The following is a 21,498-nucleotide window of genomic DNA, read 5'->3' as shown; positions in this document are numbered from 1 at the left end:
AATAGTATCTGGCTGATATAATTTTTTATAGATGCCCAATAGTATGTCTTTCTGAAGGAAAAAACTAAATTGAAGGCACAGAAATACAGAATAGCTATACTTTATTGGGAAACCCAAGTTTTTAGGAGATGGGAGAGATTGTTAAAACAGTTACTAACCAATAAGCTTATCTATAGTATGCAATAATGTGATCTAGTTACTTTTTTATTTGGGCATTTGTGCATTAGTAGGGATTAAGAACTCTGGCCCGAGTTTCCTAAATCATATTTAAATGTAGATTAAAAGCTAGGAAAATTGAAATCTAAATTGAGCAAAAGAGAAATTATTTTTTCTTAACTTTTAAAAATCATTAAAGGCTAAAATTTGGTGCTACCCATCCCGTGACAAGTTCATAAAGCCTCATCATGAAGCCTCAGGATGACAAGTTCATGAAGAATATTGAAAAGAACACAATGGCCCTGAACATCTCCTATTCCAACATTGAATTCAATGTTCCAGATTCTTCTTGGGTTTTTCCTTCTGAGAGCCCTCTATTTCTCACAAATCACTTTTTAGATATTTGTTTACAGCAGGAGAATAGTGTCCAGGGCCAGGATATCAGTTCCAGAATGTCATATAGGAAGGGTCAGGGTCCACAATGTTTGAAAGCGGTTGCTTAGGAGACATGTTTTGAAGCTGCATTTGCATAACAAGCTCATAACTTTAAAAATAAAATTTGCTTTGAGATAGCAGCAGCTTCACATGTAGTTGTAAGAAAGTACAGAGAGATGCTACATACCTATTGTTCACTTTCCTATTGCTCACTACCACTAATAGTAGCATCTTGAAAAAATGTAGTACAATATCACGACTGGGATATTGACATTGATCCAACCCACCTATCTAATACAGGGATTTCCGACTCTTTCGTACTCATTTGTATGTGTGTATCTGTGGGTATGTGTGTGCTTAGTTCCACTCAATTTTATCAAATGTGCAGGTTCGTGTATCCACCACAGTACTGTATTGTATGTTACAGTATACAAAAATAGCAAAATGTGCAACACATTTTTATTTACACTCTAGATACATATGAGGAGATGTAAATTGTTCAGAGCAAGGAATTACACTATAATTATTTTGTTTTGAGGTCACTAGAGAGGTGGCGATGACAATTTTAAGAAGGTTAAATCCACCCTCCCACCACTCACTCTCCCAGACTCGCTCTCACCACTGAGGGCATCTGGGCTTAGCCCTGGATTAGATAACATGAAACTATCACTTCTTTACCTCGAGCACTTGTGACATTTTCAGATTTCTTTTCCCTTAAGCTGAATTTCCCATTTTGACATGCTCCTTTACAGAGATCGTTCAAGAAATTAATATTTTACTGAAGTCAAATGACCCTAATCTTAGTAACATAAACCCTACTCACTAAATTGTGGGTAGAGTGAAATGAGATGCCTAGTTTTGTATCACCTTCTAATGCAGGCCAGCTGCCATGCAATTTACAGGGCTGGGAGGAAAACTGATTCTCAGCTAATGTCTTCAGAGACTAGGAAGTCTGGGAGGGGACTGATTTCATTTTATATTTTGTGCTGCTAGGGTAGCACTGCTAAATAAGGAAAGCCTGTATTGGATTCCTAAAGAGACCACAAAGTCACAAAGAGTCGTGATCTAATCTGGAGAGTGAGGGTGGGGGAAGTGAGCTGGGAGCTCCACGTATGATGAATATAACAAGATTCACCCAGGTTGCGCTACTGTCACCCAACTTTTCCACAGATGTGCATGCAATATGAAGGAGAAACTAGAAGGAAAATATGACTGGGTTAGTATAAATAATCCCACCACTGGAGACCGAGTGCAAATGTCAGGCACATCCTTGCCTGAGATCTAAATAGGAAAGATGGCAGTGTAGAAACTTTAGATAACTAGAGTTAGCATGAGATGGTTATATTTTCTGCTGGTGGGTTTTTAAGACAATGTTTTGATGTAAAAAGACGTTTTCTGCTCCAAGTCATTTGCTTTATATTCCCTCTTGCAATGCTCTTTTCCCAAGGGGTTTGAAAACAGATCTTATTCTTCTTTATATCCCCTGCAGATTTTAGGATACCTAATTGCATATAATAAATATTCAGTAAACACTTAGAGAATTAAATCATGCCTAAACTTCATATTCCCAGAAGAAAACTCATGTCCACATCTTGAAAGAATGAAAAAGGACTTACAAAACAGACCTGAAAATTAATAATTCAGAGATGAAAATTCCCCAAAGCATGGTTCTGGATCAAATTTATAAATTTAGCTCTGTTGTTTATTGATAGCATCCAATCTTCCACTAAATGCCCATACCCACACCCATATACAAAGACAGTTAGAGGAATCCTGATTTTGATATGTTTAGAAAAAAAGAGCATTTAAAGATAATCATACATTAATTCAGCACATTGGTGTTAATTAGTTAATTATAGTCTAAAAATATAATTACTTTTAGTGGTTACTTGATTGACATAGGTAACAATATTATTTCCTCTAGAGATAAAATTGAGAGGAACGGTTTACAAGAAAATTCTAACTCACCAATGTCTCCAATAGATGCTGGAAGAGAAAGCTAAGAGGACCAAAAAATATGACAAGTGAAGGAAGGATGAAGACATACACTGGGCAAGAGGCTACTCATCTCCCTCTCATGATTATGTCCCTGAGCAGAAGGGCTTGTGTCTTGGGCTATATTCCCAGTTCCTACACTGTCTAGAGCACTGTTAAGACCAAATGCACCTGTTAGAATGGCTATTATCAAAAAGACAAGAAATAACAAGTGTTGGTGATGAGATGGAGAAAAGGGAACTCTTGCACACTGTTGGTGGGAATGTAAATTGGTACAGTCACTATGGAGAACAGTATGGAGGTTTCTTAAAAAAGGAAGGAAGGAAGAAGGGAAGGAAGGAAGGAAGGAAGAAAGGAAGGAAGGAAGGAAGGAAGGAAGGAAGGAAGGAAGAAAGGAAGGAAGGAAGGAAGGAAGGAAGGAAGAAAAGAAACTACCATATGATCCAGCAATTCCACTTCTGGGTATTTACCTGAAGAAAATGCAATCACTAACTCAAAAAGATGTATGCACCCCTTGTTCCTTGCAGCATCATTTACAATAGCCAAGATATGGAAACAACTTAAGTAACTTAAGTGTCCATCAAAGGATGAATGGATAAAGAAATTGTGCCACACACACAGACACACACACACACACGGGAATATTATTCAACCATAAAAAATGAAATTTTGCCATTTGCAAGAACATGGATGAACTTGGAGGGTATTATGCTAAGTGAAATAAGTCGGACAGAGAAAGACAAACACCATATGATCCCTCTTATATGCAGGATCTAGTCAAACAAACAAACAAAAAATCAAGAAACAAAACCAAGCTCATAGATACAGAGAACAGATTGGTGGTTGCCAGAGGCAGGAAGTGGGTATGGAAGAAATGGGTGAAAAAAAATTTTTTAATCTTTTTTTTTTTCTTTTAAGTGGAAAATGAGGGACCAGAAACTGCATTAAAAGAAGATTCTGTCTGTACTGGATACTGAGTCTCCACTCTTGCCCTTGTCTCAGAGGCTGCCACTGGAAACAAGATGCTGGTCTTTCAGAACAAGTCCTAAACCTCCTGCCCCTCTGCATTGCTCACTCCAGATTCAAAGTTCTGAGCTGAAGCAACTGCTGGGCTGAGTGGCACCTTTGGGGACAGCTGGGACACATGGCTTCTCTCCATGTAGACTCAGGGTCTCTCCTTATGTGACCTCACCACATGGTCTCTTCCAGACCAAACTTCTTATGTAGTGGGGCAGGGCTCCCAAAAGTGCAAAAATTGAAGCTGCCAGACCACCTTAAGGCTTAGACTTGGAAAGGCCCAATAGAATGCCTCAGAATGTCACTAGACCAGGCCAGAATAAATAAGGAGCTAAAAGAAAAAAAAAGAAAGATAAAAAACCTGAGAAATATTCTTACTTGGACTACACTTTTCAGTTTAATGTGGCAGCATCTTTTATCTATACACACCAAATGCCTGATAATGACGAATCCAAATAATAATTAATACTCATATTACCACTCCCACTTTTATAAAGAGCTTATTCATCTCTCTTCAAATAATTTAAAGCCAAAAATATTCAACTTGGCCAAATTTCACCTTCCTGTAAGATATGTAAATGACAGAAAAGATAGATTTGTAGCCCAGTGAAAGAAAACTAAGAGGTTTAATTTAAATATGTCTTCAACAGATAAGTATGTGCCGAACTCTTAAACAAGCGTTTTCTGTGACAATCTCTTTAGGTGCAAAGGGAATCAAAAAGGAAAAATAGGTTTAAAGTGAAGTAGGAGATTTTGGTGGGATCACAAGAGAGGACGTCATGGTTATGAGGAAAAGGAAGTAGCAGGAGTCTCTGGAGGTCTCTTGAGAATGCCAAGCACAGGGCAGGCAGCTGTTTGTCTTAGGCAATAAGATATCTAGCGAGGAATGGTGGAGCCAAACTAGGTTATATTTAAGAGCCCAGACAGGGTACTTATTTATCTAAGAACATACAGTTATTTAGAGGCAGACCCAAGATTATGAACTAGGTACTATAAACTAGGTACGCTTTAGAACTTGGGCTAGGCCACGTTGGGCAATGACATCTTAAAAACAAAATGTTGTATACATAGTAAAATTTTACTCTGGTATACCATCACAGAAAGGTTATGGTTTTTTTGATTTCTAAAAGTCATAAATTGGGCTTCCCTGGTGGCGCAGTTGTTGAGAGTCCATCTGCCGATGCAGGGGACATGGGTTCGTGCCCCGGTCCGGGAAGATCCCACATGCCGCGGAGCAGCTGGGCCCGTGAGCCATGGCCGCTGAGCCTGCGCATCCGGAGCCTGTGCTCCGCAATGGGAGAGGAGAGGCCACAACAGTGAGAGGCCCGCGTACCGCAAAAAAAAAAAATAATAATAAAAAAAAAAATTGATTTTCTATGGGGCTAACAAAATTCTGACCCTAAAAATAGGGCATAAAAATAATTACTTAGCAGATGGAAGAAAAGACAAAATAGGATAAAACAAACATGGCAAAAAGGAAACAGAGAAGAGAGAGGGAAAACCACTAGGAAAACTAACACACAAATGTAGTCTAACTAGCTTCTCAGTTCTTTGTTAACCATACTTTGGGATCTGTCAAGAAAAAAAATCAAAACAACTTATACCTTTAGCGTTGCATTTATGTCTAAAACGTTCATATAAGTACTTACCCAGAAATGCCTCCAGTAGCTTCCAGTTACCTGGCTTGAATCATATGGGTTTAAGTCGCCTACCAGTCCTTACAATGGCCAGCATAACTGATCCCATGTATCTTAATAACTTCATTGCCTGTTACTCACTTTCAAAAACCCTAGAGTCCAATCACAGTAAACTTTTTCCTCCCCAAGGAAGCCGCCACTTTGTATATATTATCTCCCTTCCTCCATTTCTTTCTTCTCTCCTTTCTCTCTGACCCACTTATTTATTCAGTGTTTGTCACCTCTCCCTTCCCCAACCTTTTAACCTGGTTAACCTATTCATCTTTCAAAACTCACTGGTATAAGGCCGAGAAGTCTTCCCTGACACCGCCCTCTGGATCTGCCATAGCTCTAAGGGTTCACCCCATCAGAGGACTAACAGTGGAGTACTGCAGTTACCTCTTTACCTGCCTGTTTCCACAATGAACCCATGCTGAGTGAGGTTAAAAAACTAGGTCATGTTAACTCTTGTATCTTAGTGCCTCTAGCATAATACCTGGCATACGGTGTTACTCAGCACATGTCCGAAGGCTAAGCAGCCAAACGTTACTGAGCACTTCCTGTTCACCAAGTATGGTACTGAGGACACTAGGCTTAAGGTTCACAAAATCTAGAAAGTCCTTCGCCACAAGGTAAAATTTTATTTGAAGTTTAAGACCCAGAACAGATAACCCAGCCCTCATGATCTTCCAGTTGTCAAGGCTTAGTCACTCTCCTGGCACATGTGAAAAAGTAAGATAATGATACTCAGAATATTATATTAAAATTACTCTAAGTATCTGTCCCACTGTATTTTGTGTGCTACAGCACACAAAAGCTTCACAAAAGCTTCACACAAGCTTCACCTTTGACCCCGAGTAACTAGTGATGAGCTGGACATTTGACTGGAGCACAGTCAATGTTTGTTGAATGAAACCATGGAATTGACAATATTCTAATTCTCCTTTTCCCTTTCTAAGTATATGGAAAGAAAAAGTCTACCCAGTGCACTACCTTAATATGTCCTTGAAAATGTCTGGTTTAGAGATAACATCGCCATCAATCCCCATAGTTAATGGCTTCAAAGATCTGTTGCCCTAAGGAAGCGCTTTTACTTTTGTTCAAGGCAAGCCAACAATTATCCTTTAAACTCAATATGCTAAAAATGGAGAATACCAAGTTTTCTGGGTGACCGTATGTTCCTATATTTCTAGGTCAGCCTTGATCAAATAGTCTCTTCCACGTACCCCATAAATACACTTGTACCCGTCAGCCCGTCTGTCCTGGTTTCCTTGGTTTGGAAAATGTGGTCACCGTGAATGTTCTATTTATTTCCTACCAACCACCCAACATTTATCTTTTATGTTTAACAATATTTAAATTATCTTAGCTCTTTTCTGAAAAAAGTAAGGAACACATGGACAGCTCTTGGCAGAGAAGATGAATATGATGAACTATTCTTATTTTGACGTCAAATGACTTGGAAATGTGCTGGTGGTAGAACAAGGGAGATCAAGTTTCCCTCTGTTAACTGAAGGGTTTCCTCTGACCCAAGGATGAAAACCTAAATGAATGGGTGGTCTGGGCTTGGTAAGTAGATGGTCAGCATCAATACTGTCACCATAGCTTGATGTGTTGGGTCAATCACAGTATATCTACATGAATGTGAAAGAGAGTTCTTAATCTCAGCCCCACATACAAATGGAAAGGTCAGTGTGTCAAACACAAGTAATAAGTGAGGAATTTAGGATGTTCTTGAGTCTGGCATCAAGCCACAGGCTCTGTCACTTCGGTGTGGCACTGCATTCCTCACACTGGAATAGTGTTGCGAACTTTTAAAGGAAATAGAAAATTCAAAGGTCCCCAAGAATAAATCTACGTACCTCACCCTCTTCCCACAGATTCTGAGCATTCTGGTTTGAGAAATAGTGGAGTAGTAAGTAGTTAAGTGCATGGGTTTTATCATTAGACTTGGATTCAAGCCCTCAGTGCCACTTAATAACTGAACGGCTTTAAGCAAGTTAATTAAACTTTCTAAACACTGGTCTCTTCATGTGTAAAACTGGGATTTAAATAAAACAAACGTTTTTTTTTAAAACCTGCCCCTAAGTGAAATAAGCCAGTCAAAAAAAAAAATACTATATGATTCCACTTATATGAGGTATCTAAAGTAGTCAAATACATAGAAACAGAAAGTAGAATGGTGGTTAACAGGCACTGGGGAGGGGGAAAGGCAGAGCTGTTTAATGGATATAGAGTTACAGTTTTGCAAAATGAAAAAGTTCTAGAGATCTGCTGCACAACAATAAGAATATGCTTAACACTCTTGAACTGTACACTTATGTTATGGTTAAGATGGTAAATTTTATGTTGTTGTTCTTTTTGTTTTAACCACAATTAACAACAATACCTGCCCTACAGGATTATAGTGAAAATTAAAATTTTATAGATAGATGCAAAGTACTTTACTCAGTACCCAGTAGAGTCAGTGCTCTTTATAAAAGGGGGCTAGTTTTTTTTTCAGGGAAATCAAAATTATTAAAAGTATCAAGCACACAGACATTTCTACCTACTCAGTGAATGATTTCCTTCTCAATCAGTGTGTTAGTCGGTTGTTGATGGGGCATCAGTAAAGAGAATCACTGAACTCATTCAGATGATTCATTCATGCTGCCAAATTTAGTGACGATTATGAGTCTTGTGTTTTAGTGAAACATAAAGCAGTAACCTGAGGAAGCACCAGTCTCCTAAGAGAATTCATTCAGTTATACTTGGTAGCATCCATTCAGGCACTCTGGTAGGCAGTGACAATTCCTGAACACCTCTGAGAGCGGAGCCACACAGATTTTCTTTCTGCTGGAGAAAACAGGCTGGTGACATATACGTTTCCGGACAAGAAGCCAAAGTCCTTCTCAAACTGACCCTGACCCTTACCCCTGGGATCCACCTCCTCTTACTTACTTTGCTCCAGCCCCACTGGCCTTTTGGCTATTTCTGGAACCCCCCAGATCTGCTCATCCCTCAGAGTGTTTGCACTTGCTCTCTGTCTGCCCAGAATGATCTCCCTCAATGTGGCCACAGGATCACTCCCTCACCTTCTTCGGGTTTTTGTTCCCATGTCACCTCGTCAGTGTAGAACTCTGTGACCATCTTATATGAAATTGCTACCCTCTTCTTCTCCTGGCCCAGGGACATTGATTTTTCTCAAAAACACATACTATCCACAGAAAAATTATATATTTTTAAAATTTGTTCAGTGTCTAGGTCCTTACAGTACAGTCAGTATAAGCTCCATAAAGGTAAAAAAAAAAAAAAAAAAAAAAAAAGCCCTTTTGTTCACTACTGTATTCCAACCTAGAATAGTGTCTGGTACATAGTATGAACATTTTCAAAATTTTGGGATTGAATGAATGAATATATTGGTCAAAGCCTTATTCAATACGAGTCAATAATGGCTTAACCAAAGGAGTTCTCCTCACAAAGGAAATATCTAAGAAATCTTACTTAGCAGCCCCATAGCATGCCTCTACTAAAAGTCGTTTTGCTTTAACCTCAAATTCTTTTCCATTCCAGTGAAAGTGAGAGTGTGTATATCTGTTTTGCTACACTTTCCCTAATCAGAAGGGTTTCGGATACACAGAAGCGAATGTCCCAACAGTTACTGAAAACAATTTGGGAATTTAGAGGTATAGGTAGATATGTAATAAAATGTTTTTAATAATGTACTATTATTTTATTTTAATATATATTTATTTTAATATAAATCACCTGTTATTGTAACTAGCTTTATGAAAATGCACACTGGGTTCTTAGCTTATGCTAGGTAAATCAAATATTCATGACTGTCATTATTATACTTGCATGTGGTACCACCATATTGCTTCTGTTCTGTATTAGGAGAAAGAACTTCCAAAAAGAGAGAGTAGCTAGAAAGAATTTACAACAGGGAGGTGTGCAAGCTGGGTTCCAATGCCAGATTTGACTTCATCCAGATCCCTGACCTCAGGCGAGACACCATCTCTCCATATCTGGCTGTATAGACTGTGTTTTACTATAAAAACCTTCTTAACTTCTCTGAGCCTCGAGTGTCTCACTAGAGAAATGAACATAAAAATCCTTGTTGCACCTATTTCACAAAGTTGCCCTGTAATTTTGAAAATTGGGACTCATACCCCTGGTGATGTGGTGGATGCTGTTAGGTGGTTCAAGAACTGTATTTAATTTCCAGGTTATATTTATTTGGATGTGTACTTGGAAGGAAAAAGTAATAACTAGCATATTAAAGTTGTAATTTTATGGATAATATTACTTTAAGATGAGATTAATTTCAAAAGTAAATTAAGTTTAAATGGAAAATATTAAGTGATAATATAGGTAATATATAAATATGGTACAATTATGAATGTGGTAGATAAAACTGAGGTTTGGGAAAGTCTTGTGAGAATCAGTTGTGATAATATGTGAATGTTCTTTTCAAAGTTAACAGTGTCAACCACGGTAAGATAGTATTAAATAAATGTAAATGAAATAAAGTATTATAATGATTATTCTGGTAGAGTTATCTTTTCTTTTTTTTTTTTTGAGTGCCTACTATGTTCTTGGCACTCCATAAAGATGAGGCATTTTACCTGTAAGCAAAATCCCTACAAACAAACCTGCTGGAAGCTGGGGCATATCACAGTAAACTGTTTCCCCACATCTCACATCCAGGCCACAAATCCAGTTCTGCTGATGCTAGACCATGCTCTAGCAAAGCTACAACTTGAGAAATGACATCCAGAATTCAATAGGCATTTTTTGAAAACCAAAAGGCAAACCTTATAAGTGAGGAAGCCGCTCTTCACGTGTTCCTCATGTCCCACTATGCAGTATTGTGAAAAAAATAGAATTAGAGCCTTATTGATCAATGCTGAATAATAAAAAATAGCATTGCTAAACTCAAATAATAACTGTGGTACTGGGTCTTTCACAAAAAGGACTTAAAGAATCTGTACCTCATAAAACCATATATTTTAATGGAAGTGTGTAGAATGAGTATAATCCGTATAAAAATGTGAGCATGCAGGAGATGTACGACCCTGGGGTGCTTGCCGTCTACCTTGTTCCCCTTCACATATTCCTTACCATACTATGTGCCATGGTTCAGATACCATATCTCCATTCTAGCATGTTCTCAGCTACTTACTGGTTTTTCTGCATTCACTTATTTTCTCAGATTAATCAGAAATTCATCCTATCTGTTCTGAAAATAGACAGGTGTCTAACTACTGCTGGTTCTCTAGGCATATGTCTCTCTCACCCATTAGACTGTAAACTCCATGGGAAGTCAGAAATCATTCTGCTTTATACCCTGTCACATCCAACAGTACCTGGAATATAGCAGATTCTTCACAAATGTGAATGAACGGATACTCTAGTGAATAGATATGTTTATGCAGCACCTGTTATATGCCAATTACTATGTAAGGTTCATTGCTGCTCAAGTATTGAGTATAATAAAATAAATTTTAAAACTTTACAAACTTCAAAGGCCCTTGTAAGTGTGGAATGTTTCCAAAGCATTTTTAATTAATTCTAAAAATCAGTTATTCACATGTAGTTTTAAATCAGAACCGTTAGATAAATTCTCAATTGGAGATTTTATCAAGATTGTATTTACTATTCACAAATATAGAATTTTACAGTGCTATGGTTACCAAATGTGCTTGTACAATACATGCACTGTTTCATATAGCTCCATGAAATGCTGGTTCTTTGTAACATTGCCTGTGAACTACTTTCTGTGATGTTGTTGTATCTATGAAACAATCCAGAGTATTCTGTTAGTATACATAGCTTTTCCCATGATCTGAACACTTTTACATCCCTAATCCATGAGAACATGGGACATTATATGGCATTCTCCTGGACAACTGGCATTAGCCCACTATACTCTAAATATTCTGATTTCCTGTCCTGAATCGAGGGTGTTCTGTACCAAACATGGTTTCTTCCATAGAGGTCTCTGTTTTTGGTGAACAGTTTTGACATAACGGCTGACAAAATATGTGCAAAGGCTAGTGATCAATGTGCTGAAAAGAAGCAAAGAAAGGGTCCACGGCGCTTTAGGGGTTCATCCAACAATCTGGTGGGGAGATAGTATAGAGGCAGCACTTTGAGGACAGAGACTGAAGTTGTTCAACATTTTATCCCCAGCGCTAAGCTTGATTTCTTGTCTAAAGTCACCACATTAATAAATGTTTGATGAATGGATAAAGGGAAAAAATAGCTACATAAGGTAGGAAGGGCTATTCAGTATAAAGAGTCTGAAGTTCTCTCTTTTTATAAACAGGACACTCAAGGAAAGCTCTTCCACATATATATGTTTGACTCAGATCTTTAAGGAAAGACAGATTATGATCTACAGAAAGGGGAAAGTAGGACAAAAGATGACAGTGACGTAAGAAATGTAGGTCTGGGGAAGTTCTGGGTTATCTAATTTTAATTATCACGATGCCTGTGATTTCCTTGCTCCTTGATGTTTCTCTGAATCTTTTTCCAGTTCCTTTCCTTGCTATTATGATTCTTTCCTGCATTCACAGCTCTTCCCAAGGGGGCTGACGTCAGCGAGGGCTCAGTGCTGTGCTGGGGAGGAGCGAGTCTGCTAGGTGGGAGACAGCATCTTTCTCATCCCTCAGCAGATGCCCCAAAGCTGAGCCTGGAAGCATGCCCCAGTTTGCCTGTTAAACACGAGTCAAGTGCCCTTCAGCAAAGATTCAGGCTTGGCTTCCTTCCCTTGGCTATTAAGCTACATTCCCACAGAATTACAACATGTCTGAGGTTTCTAAAACACTTTGTGTGTATCTCAGACAGTTATTTTGCTGGATCCAAATTTTGACCTTGGTTAAGCAGCCCTCAAATCCTTTCCAACCTTGCCCCTGAAGGTCCAAGAACACATAATAAAGGAGGGGATAAGAATAACATCTATAGCTTAGTGACCACTTATTATGGACCACTCACTGTGCTAAACATTTTGAATGCAGCATCTCCTTAACATAAGCCCTGCCTGCTAGCTACAACAATTACTCCTATTACCTCTATTTTACAGATGAAATAAAGAAACTCATTCAAGTTACACAATCACTAAGTATTAAAGCCAGGTTTGAGACTCCGGCAGTCAATTTCCAGAGTTTTCAAGGGCAAGGGCAAATGACACTAGAAACACATAAACAGGCCTAACACGACAGCATGTAAACTGCCACCTGCCTACAGTGTACACACCCCAGAAGAAAGAGGGTAGTGGGTCATCTTCTTCATGCGCTTGGGTAGCAAGTACGTGAGCCCAGAGAGCCTCTGTGAGATGTAACAGACGTTCTAAAAATGACAGCACAGGAGGGTTTTCTGAGCTTGTGGTGTCAACGGAATCGGGAGAGGTGACTTTGGAAACAGAGCTTGCTCTCGGTTCAGGGAGCAAAGAGCAAGAAGACTTCCAGGACTCGTCCAGGTTCTCTCGGTAACCAGGAGAGAGAGGGCCACAGGTTTCAGAGCACAGACTGTCCGCCTCTAAGACCGTGTAATCTGTTGTGTCAAGCTTGACCTTTTGGATGCTTTTTTTTTTTTAAACAGGAACCTAGTTCAGTGGAAAGGATGCTCATAGCGAGAAACGTGTGTGTGTGGTGTGTACATGATCACAGAGGAATTTAGAGAAAGAAGTCTGGAAAAAAAATGTCATCTAAGTGCAGAGGACAAAATTGCACCAAAACACCAGCATCAGGAAGCTTGTCATGAAGATGGGGAAATAGAGCAGGTTCCTGGGGCACGTTACCTAGGAAGGCATCCCAGCCTAATGGGCCAAAATCAGTGTAGTGATCAAGACTTGCCAGTCTTAAAAAACCCCTGGCCTGGTCCAAATAGAGCACATTGTTTTCCTCCAGCTCTCCCTCAATGCCCTGCCCTCAGTCATTTCAAAATGAAATTATCTAAGATCAGATTGTTTGTGCTGTTTATTTGAACAGAGCCATGTTTGTTTGTTTTTTTTTGCGGTACGCGGGCCTCTCACTGTTGTGGCCTCTCCCGTTGTGGAGCACAGGCTCCGGACGCGCAGGCTCAGCGGCCATGGCTCACGGGCCCAGCCACTCCGCAGCACGTGGGATCCTCCCAGACCGGGGCACGAACCCGTGTCCCCTGCATCAGCAAGTGGACTCCCAACCACTGCGCCACCAGGGAAGCCTGAGCCATGGGTTTTTGATCAAGTGTTACTTCTGCTGAGCCTTATAAACTAAAGCATGATTAGGTGAGTATTTGCTACGTGAGATACCTAAGGGGATCCATTTTAAGCGAATGCACAAAAGATATGCAGAGAATATTTTCTTCATCCCAATCAGCCCAGCTCTAGCTCAGTTCTTCCACACTGACAAATGGATTGGACACGAACCCATGGGGCCTACGTCACCTGGTATCAATGGACACTTGTATATATGTACTTAAAGAACATGGACTTTACAAGTATATGCGTTTCTCCCATAGCTTCTCTATTAGACAAACTGTGCTGTATAAAAAATACAGGAAGATCACTGAAGTGCCAGCGGCCAAAATGAAATTCAATCCCTTTGTGATTTCTGACTGAGGCACGAACCGTAAAAGGCATGTCAACGCGCTTCCCACATTCGCAGGAAGATTATGTCTTCTCCTCTTTCTCAAGAGCTGAGGCAGAAGGACAATGTTCCATTCATGCCCATCCGAAAGGATGAAGTTCAAGTTGTGTGAGGGTGCTACAAAGGGCAGCAAATTAGCAAAGTAGTCCAGGTTTCCAGAAAGAAATATGTCATCTACGCTGAGCAACAGCAGCGGGAGAAGGCTAATGGCACAACTGAGCGCACACGCATTCGCCCCAGCAAGGTGGTTATCACTAAACTGGACAAAGACCAAAAAAAGATCCTTGAGCCTAAAGCCAAATCCTGCCAAGTAGGAAAGGAAAAGGGCAAATATGAGGGAGAAGCAAGTGAGAAGATGCAGGAATAATCGTATATACAGCTTTCATTAAAAACTGTTCAAATGAAAAAAAATTTTAAAATAGTAAGACATTCAACTTTTGTCTTTAATACTGTCCATTTTTAAAACCATGACTCATAAAATAAGATTTAGACAGTAGAAAGGAAAACGATTTATGAATCAAATAGACCCAAATATAGCATCATATTTTTGGAGTAGATCTGATCACTGTGGTTGGTGGTTCTAACAGAATAGATTTTGTGTATTAACTGTACAATGTAGTTTTATTTGTTGTTTGCAAAGGGGAAAGTAGCCAAATTTCCCTTGACTTCTTTAGTAACATCTACATGTTTGGCCATGTTTTAGAGATTACAGAGGTGTTTTATGTGGCAAGTGATAGTTGTTCTTATATCCAATACATCTATGATGTTGAAAACATGCTGTTGGATGGCACATATTAGAAACCTTAAAGAAAAATAGATATTATCCTACACTTGAAGTTGTATGACACCAATACCCTTGGCATCCCAGCCTATGAAACCTATGAAAAGACATTTTTAAAAAGGGAAAATTGTGAAAAGGAAACTAATAAATAGTGACACATTTCTTTAAAATTAGCAATCTGAGACAATAATATAATTGTTATGCATCACAGCTAAAAATATTTCCAAACTGATAAAGTATACCTGAACTTATAAAAGTATGTTTAAAATTCCTTAGTTTTGTATTTCATATTTGATAACAAGGTAGATCAGGACATATGGTCATATCTATGTAAACTGAAACTTTATTCATATGTCTATAAATTTCCTTGTCCTGAAAGAAATAGAACTATCTGGCAACCTTCAACACCTGTAAGCATCAGTGTGGGTAGGCCATAGAGGGAACCATTTGCTCCAGTTCATGAAACATGGAGAAAGACCTTCTGACAACTGTATTAGACATGGTAGTGTGTGTTATGCTAAAAGAGAATCATTAAGCCAAAAAATAAAGCCTTCTAAGACAGAGCAAGGACTGGAGAAAATGGGCTGAGGAATGTCTCTTCCTAAAGACCCATGGGAATGGTATAAATGGGCTGCGTGCTTACTTAATCATTGATGCAATTATTTATGTTTATGTTTTCGTCCTTGATTCCATTCCGTCTGGCACTACCTGAATCCTAAAAAAGGGTGCTAAACTTGGGGGGTTCTCGTTTTCCCTTTTCTCCGTCTTTCACCATAGGGTCCTCATCTCCCTTTTTCCTTCCATCCTGCCTCAACATTAGAGAAGACTCTCGTACTGTTTAGGGCTGACCCCTCTGTGATGCTCTATACCAATTTATTTGCTCATTTATTCAGCCAACCTGTATTTTGTGCCTATGTCCAAGCCACTCTCCAAGCACTAGGAGGGATACTCTAATGAATAAGAGAAGACCTCTGCTCAGAAGGAACCAAGAGAAACAATAATGAAGCATCCGATTTGGGTCCGATTTGCACATCCACGTTGGAAATTCTGGTATGCTGGGGAGATCAAGCATTGGGTGTATATTTTTATGAGGTTGTAGTGGGCATCTTGAATAAAATATAAAGACGGCTTTGGAAATGATGGTGAGACCCTAGTGTGCTGAGTTTAAGACATTCAACCAAGAAAAAGGAACATTTTCTTAGACTGTGATCTGATTTGACAGAAAATATGTTCTGAGTTTTGAAAGCAGGAAAGAATATAGTCTCTAATTAATTGTTTTGAGATATAAGAGATGCTTTGAAGGTTACTCAGTTGTTCTCTGTACTATTTCCTCTCTCTTGCTCTTTTTTTTTTTTTTTTTTTTTTGTAGGGAGTGGGGCATGTTCCAAATTCTTTGACTATGATTTATGTGCCAGAGTAAGAAAAGAGGTGCACCTCACCCTGCTCCTGCCCAACTCCTCACCCCCACCCCTGTTCCAAGTGAGGGAAGCACCTTAGCAAGGGTGTCAGGGTCAACATCTGAGACTATGAGTATGAATAGTTTTCCCTGGCAGACAAATGTAAGATTAATGGAAGCAGATCAAAGAATAGCACCCATGGTGGTCCCAGGAAGGCTGGAAAGGCTGTCTTAGAGAATGCACATCACTTGGAATTCTGCCATAGGGAGGAAGGAGTTGAGGGGTAGGCATCCCAGCTATTTTTTCAAGTGAGGGCTTAGAGTCCAGCATCATTTTAATGTCCATTGCTGTTATTAACTGCATTTCTTAATAGTTCCCCTTCAGCCTGCTATGGCATGAATAAAATGAGGCCCAAGAGCTGAAACAATGCAAAAATAAATAAAGGCTATAAAGGAAGAATAAACAACATGCTATAGAAGCTATTATCTTTCCAGCATTTTCAATTTCTCTCTCTTAACATACCCCTAAAACTCCATTAGTGGTTTCCTATAAGAAAACTAATTTTTCAAAAGCATCTGTATTCCCAGCTAGATTAGAACTGATTTTCACATTTGTTTTGATTTCATAGTTATGATCAGGAGTTAGAAATTTCCCTTCAGCATTAGACTTCTTCCATCCATAGTCCAAATAGTCTATCTCTCCTTCTGACCATTGCCAACTTTCCTCAAAAAAAAAAAAAAAAAAAAAAAAGACTTCTTCTATCTCTTCACTATCCACTTTTTCCTTAACCTCTTGCTATCTGAGTTCTTGGGACTATTGCTCTTTCAGAGTTGCCTCTATCACCTTTTCTCAGATCCTTGTCCTTTCTCAGATCTCCCATGTCTTTTATAATAATTGTTACTGTTTTTCATAATATATGCCATACTATTTAAAATGCTTCTGTTTTGGGGAGCATCCTCTCTTTGCGCTTCTAGGTTGATATACGCCCTTTTAAATTGTCAAAATAACCCTTTGTTATCCTCTCTCATTATACCAAAAACTCACATACAAAGAGGTTGTACAATTCGTCAGAAATGCTGGACCCAGGATTGGAGTGCAGATTTGTCTAACTCTAGATCCTTAACTCTCTCCACTCTTCCATTGTGCCTGCACTGGAATGCTGTGTAGTTCACAAAAATTTCATCGCAACTACTAGAAGAAATGGCTCGGCCAGGTCAAACTTACAGAGAGAAAGATTTGTATCTGGCAAAACAGATGGTGAACTTTGCCGGTTCTCCCTGGGAGGAGGGACCCATCTGCCCATCTGGTTCAGAAGCCTTCAGGGGCCGCACCCTACACGGGACATTGCAGTAGGGATTGCCCTAGTCTGTCTGGAAGAAGGGTCCTGCTAGCTTGCTCCTCAGGTCTTTAAGAGGCCTATGGAAAAAAATTCCTAGGACTTGATTCTAAATAAGCAAAGTCAGATGGTGGAGCCTGTCTTGGGAGGGTCATGGTTCTGTCCTAGGCTTGATCTGGGTCTTTGTCCTAGTTGCCTCAAATGAGAATAATCCTCTAGCCACATCACAGTCCCTTAAAACTTTGACTGACGTGTCAGCAGGCTTGGTGTCTCTGATACGCTGTAGCAGCCCAAGTGTCTACTTTCAAGCATCTACCTCCTCCTCTCCAGCCATAAGGCCCCCTATCAAGCTGTCCCCTCCGGTGGTCTTACCTGTCATTAGTTTCCTGCCCTAGACTCTGGGGTACATCCCTTCCCTTCCCTTCTGACCTCTTCCCTGTCTTCTCTCCCTGCCCTTATTTCTTAACATAGGTACTTCTCGAGGTTCAGGGGTTCCATTCTCTTCCTGCCTCTCTTCTAGTTACCTTCTCCGATGGGCATGTACATTCCCAAATCTTCTATACCTCCTCTGTGTGAATGGCTCCTAATCTTTCTCTTGAGCATCTGTCCTGCGTTCCATAGCAGCAGAGGAATCTCTCTGCAGATTTTTTAGGCACAAAATAGATTTTCCTGTTTGTTGTCCAGCAGCCAGCACACACTGGGAATGCAGCTCAGTGTTCAGTACATACTTTTTAGAATTAAAAAAATGAATGAGTCTCCTCCTGGCTCCCCTCATTACTTTTCTCAATGAGCATGTCCATTTCCAAAGCTTCAGTACCTCCTCCATGTCAATTTGTTGAACAAATGAATGAGTTTAAAACAAAACTTATTTTTTCTACCTTTATTCAACTCTCTCCCTGCTGTTGCCCTAAACAGGTTATAGAATCAGACTGAATTATTTTGAAACTTTATTCAATGTACTAATAGGATGAAACCTCAGACAAATTACTTAGCTTTCCTGAGCCATCTCCTTAGCGGGAAAAAGAAATCACAGAGAATAATGATCACCCTACTTGTTTATTATGAAGATTAAACAGTATGTGTAAAATATCTCAGTGCCAGCCATAGTCATGCTTATCAGCTCTAATCCTTAATTCTCCTAAAGGTATATTAAGTATCTCATTTAAACCTCACAAATACCTCATGAGATACTTTTATAGCTCTACTTTATAAATGAGGTAATGAGGAAACAGAGGGACAGAATGTGACTTACTTGCACAAGGTCAGACAAAAACCAAGTCCTAGGCGGTATTCCTCTAAGGCCCATACAATAAACCACCTTGCTCTTAGATTACAAGCTCACTAAGAGGCCGGATTCAGACCTTATAAAAATTGATAAATCAAATGGCTCCAAATAAAATGAGGCTTTAGAAGGTGATCACTAAACACTGAAGAAATAAACAAATATGTTTACCTTTTGAAATCTGACCTCCCAGTTTGATGGTAAGCTATTTCGGGGGAAAGTTTGTGAGTACTCCCACAATGCTAAGTGCAAAATACTAAAAAAAAAACCCCACTTGACTTAAAAATTATGGTGTAATAAAGCAAATATACTTGGTGATGCTTTTCCAAAAACATGAGGGGTTGGGTGTTGCATGAAAGAGGAATTTTAAGATAAGGAGAAATGAGAAAGAGAAGTAATTCAGAGCAAATATGCTTCAGTGAAAGTTGTGTGAGTCAACATCCCAGAAACCAAGTCATAATTTCTTCATCAGAGGAGGAATACATGATTGAGAAATTGGTCGTGCTAATTGGGGTTGAGGCAGTTGCGCTTGATGAAAAGGAAATCATCAGAAATGGTTTGATGTTTTCTATAAGAAGCCAGAAAATGCACTATAATTCCAGTTGTGGATAGAAATTTAATGCATTTGAAACAGGGTGGAAAGGGTGAATAATTGTTTTGTCAGTCGGTAGAGTGGATTTTAGTCATCTCAATAACTATAAACCTAATTGAAGGAGAGCGGAAAGGCATATCAGAAATTGGGGGATGCAAAATCAAATGTAGGAAAGCAGACTGATTGCTTATATGAGAAATTAATATTGCAAATTGCCTAGACAGAGTTTTAGATTAAATGAGGAACAAAAATAATAATTAGAAGAGAGGTACCTGACTCCAAAAGCAAGAAGAAAGAACTGCTTAAATACAGCAGGTAGTTGAAAAGCTTAAAAAAAAAAATCCTGAGGTGAACTACTTTTTTTTTCTGAAAATGACAAGAACACACATAATTGCTTAATTAGAATTCTATTACTTAATTACAGTTACATCCTTGCAGTGATGGATATAGTATAACCTGTAGAGTTTGGTTATGATAGGAGACTAAAAATAAGGGGGTGTGTGGAATTTCTAAGTGAAAATACTAGGATTTGCTTTCTGTGGCAAGGGATAGTAATAAATGTGAAAGACATGTTTTATGGGCCCTGCAAAAGCTCACAGCTCAACTTAGAAGTAAAGTTTCTAGAGGAATAACTGAACTGTGACCTTTTTCCAACAGCTCGTGATAAACTTTTCTGTTAGATGACGACAGACAAGAAACTCAAGGTTAATTTGGGAGATGCTTGTGGAATCATATGATCATTAAAGTTCTGGTAAGAATAAAAGAAGAGAAAAATGACACGAAAGATTGTGACATTTAAAAAACTGGCAATGGGAAAATGCTTTTTCCCATTCTAAGTTTATCTTTAAATGAAAATTAGGGGAAAGAAGTACTGAGTAATGTTGCACTTGCTTCTACCAACATGGTTATTATTTTGGTAAACTGAAGATCGTATTGGGTGTATCAAGGATACCCAACTTATTAGAGACATCTTTGCAAATAATAGTAATAACAATTTGGGGAAAGTCACTTAATCTAACTATGCCTTAGTTTCCTCACTTGTGTCATTAGGTGTTTTGTTTTTTTTTCTAACCACTATGATATATGCTGCTATATCTTCTTCTGATGTTAACACTTGATGTTTATAGGATAACATGACTACCTAAGAAGGAATTTATAGGTAAATTAAATCAGGGTGTTGCAAGGATCCAATATGCTCAGGCATTTGAGAATTTAGCTCTTGGGTCTGTCCTTCAAATGGTGTGATACTAGGTTGACACACATGCTAGATACATGGGTTTTAGTATGCTACTGGAACAATAGAAATTCTGATGAATGGGGTCAGATATAGTATGTCACAGGCTTGAGTTACTCAAGTGATTATGAGATTAACTCTCAGAAATCATGACCTTGGCTTCTGCAATGAAATCAAGAAGGTCCAAAATGGTCATTTGGAAAGTGCTTAAGAAACAGGAAGAGTGGAGAGAAGAGTCTGAAATTTGAAATTAAGCCACAAGCTTAAGAAAAAATTTTTTTCATGATAATTTTACTGTGCATTAACACCTGCTTTAAGTAGACTTTCATAAGTTTATATAGAGTTGACCTGGAGGATCTAAAAAACACTTCAATTTAGTTACAGTCTGCCAGGTCTGCCATGCACATTATAGATTAGAGTGTATTTAAATACCATGAAAATGTACTGTTGCATAAGATAAGCTTAGCTCCTTCTTTGCTCTGAGGCAATTTTATCTCATTGATTAGTCAGACACAAGCCAGGTGTTATCAAACAGAACTATGACATCTTAGATACCTGCAGTGCTCACTGGTTCCACGAAGTTAGGAAGGAATCAATAATAAGATGGAAGCCGGTAGAAGGAGCTATAATGCAGAAGAGTCTGGAGCAAGAATCGTAAGACCTATTTCTCTACCCAGCTCTGCTAATGGTTAACAGAGAGGCCAAAACATGCCTCTTCAGTTCTCCCTTCATTTTGAAGAGGATGAAATGATACCATCTTTTCTTTTTCTTTAAAATTGTATAGCCTTATGGAAAAGGCTGGGAATGTGAACAGCTACAGTTTAATGGACTCCAATGTATTTCATCCAGATTTGGGAAATTCATCAGCTAGGTGGCACAGAAAATGCAGACAACCACACATGCACTATATTGGATATGGGATCTCAGGACCAAAAAATAAAGTAAAAGAAAAAAATAACATCCCAGGAATATGGATGGGAAAGTG

The 21,498-nt window shown here is 38.9% G+C and overlaps 1 protein-coding gene, 1 long non-coding RNA gene and 1 pseudogene across 23 annotated transcripts in view; 2 read left to right on the top strand and 1 right to left on the bottom strand.

The window, feature by feature from the left end:
• The window catches only part of LOC125960816 (uncharacterized), a 999,117-nt gene that overhangs the window by 524,572 nt on the left and 453,047 nt on the right, over positions 1-21,498 (top strand). The window lies entirely within an intron of this gene.
• Positions 1-21,498, bottom strand: part of NRXN1 (neurexin 1) — a 1,124,566-nt gene that overhangs the window by 652,133 nt on the left and 450,935 nt on the right. The window lies entirely within an intron of this gene.
• LOC101289773 (60S ribosomal protein L26-like) lies at positions 13,831-14,258 on the top strand (annotated as a pseudogene).

The sequence above is a fragment of the Orcinus orca genome, chromosome 13 (assembly GCF_937001465.1).
Source record: "Orcinus orca chromosome 13, mOrcOrc1.1, whole genome shotgun sequence".
NCBI classification, from domain to species: domain Eukaryota; kingdom Metazoa; phylum Chordata; class Mammalia; order Artiodactyla; family Delphinidae; genus Orcinus; species Orcinus orca.
The sequence above is the reverse complement of the archived record's forward strand: the minus strand, read 5'-3'. Positions and strand labels throughout refer to the sequence as shown.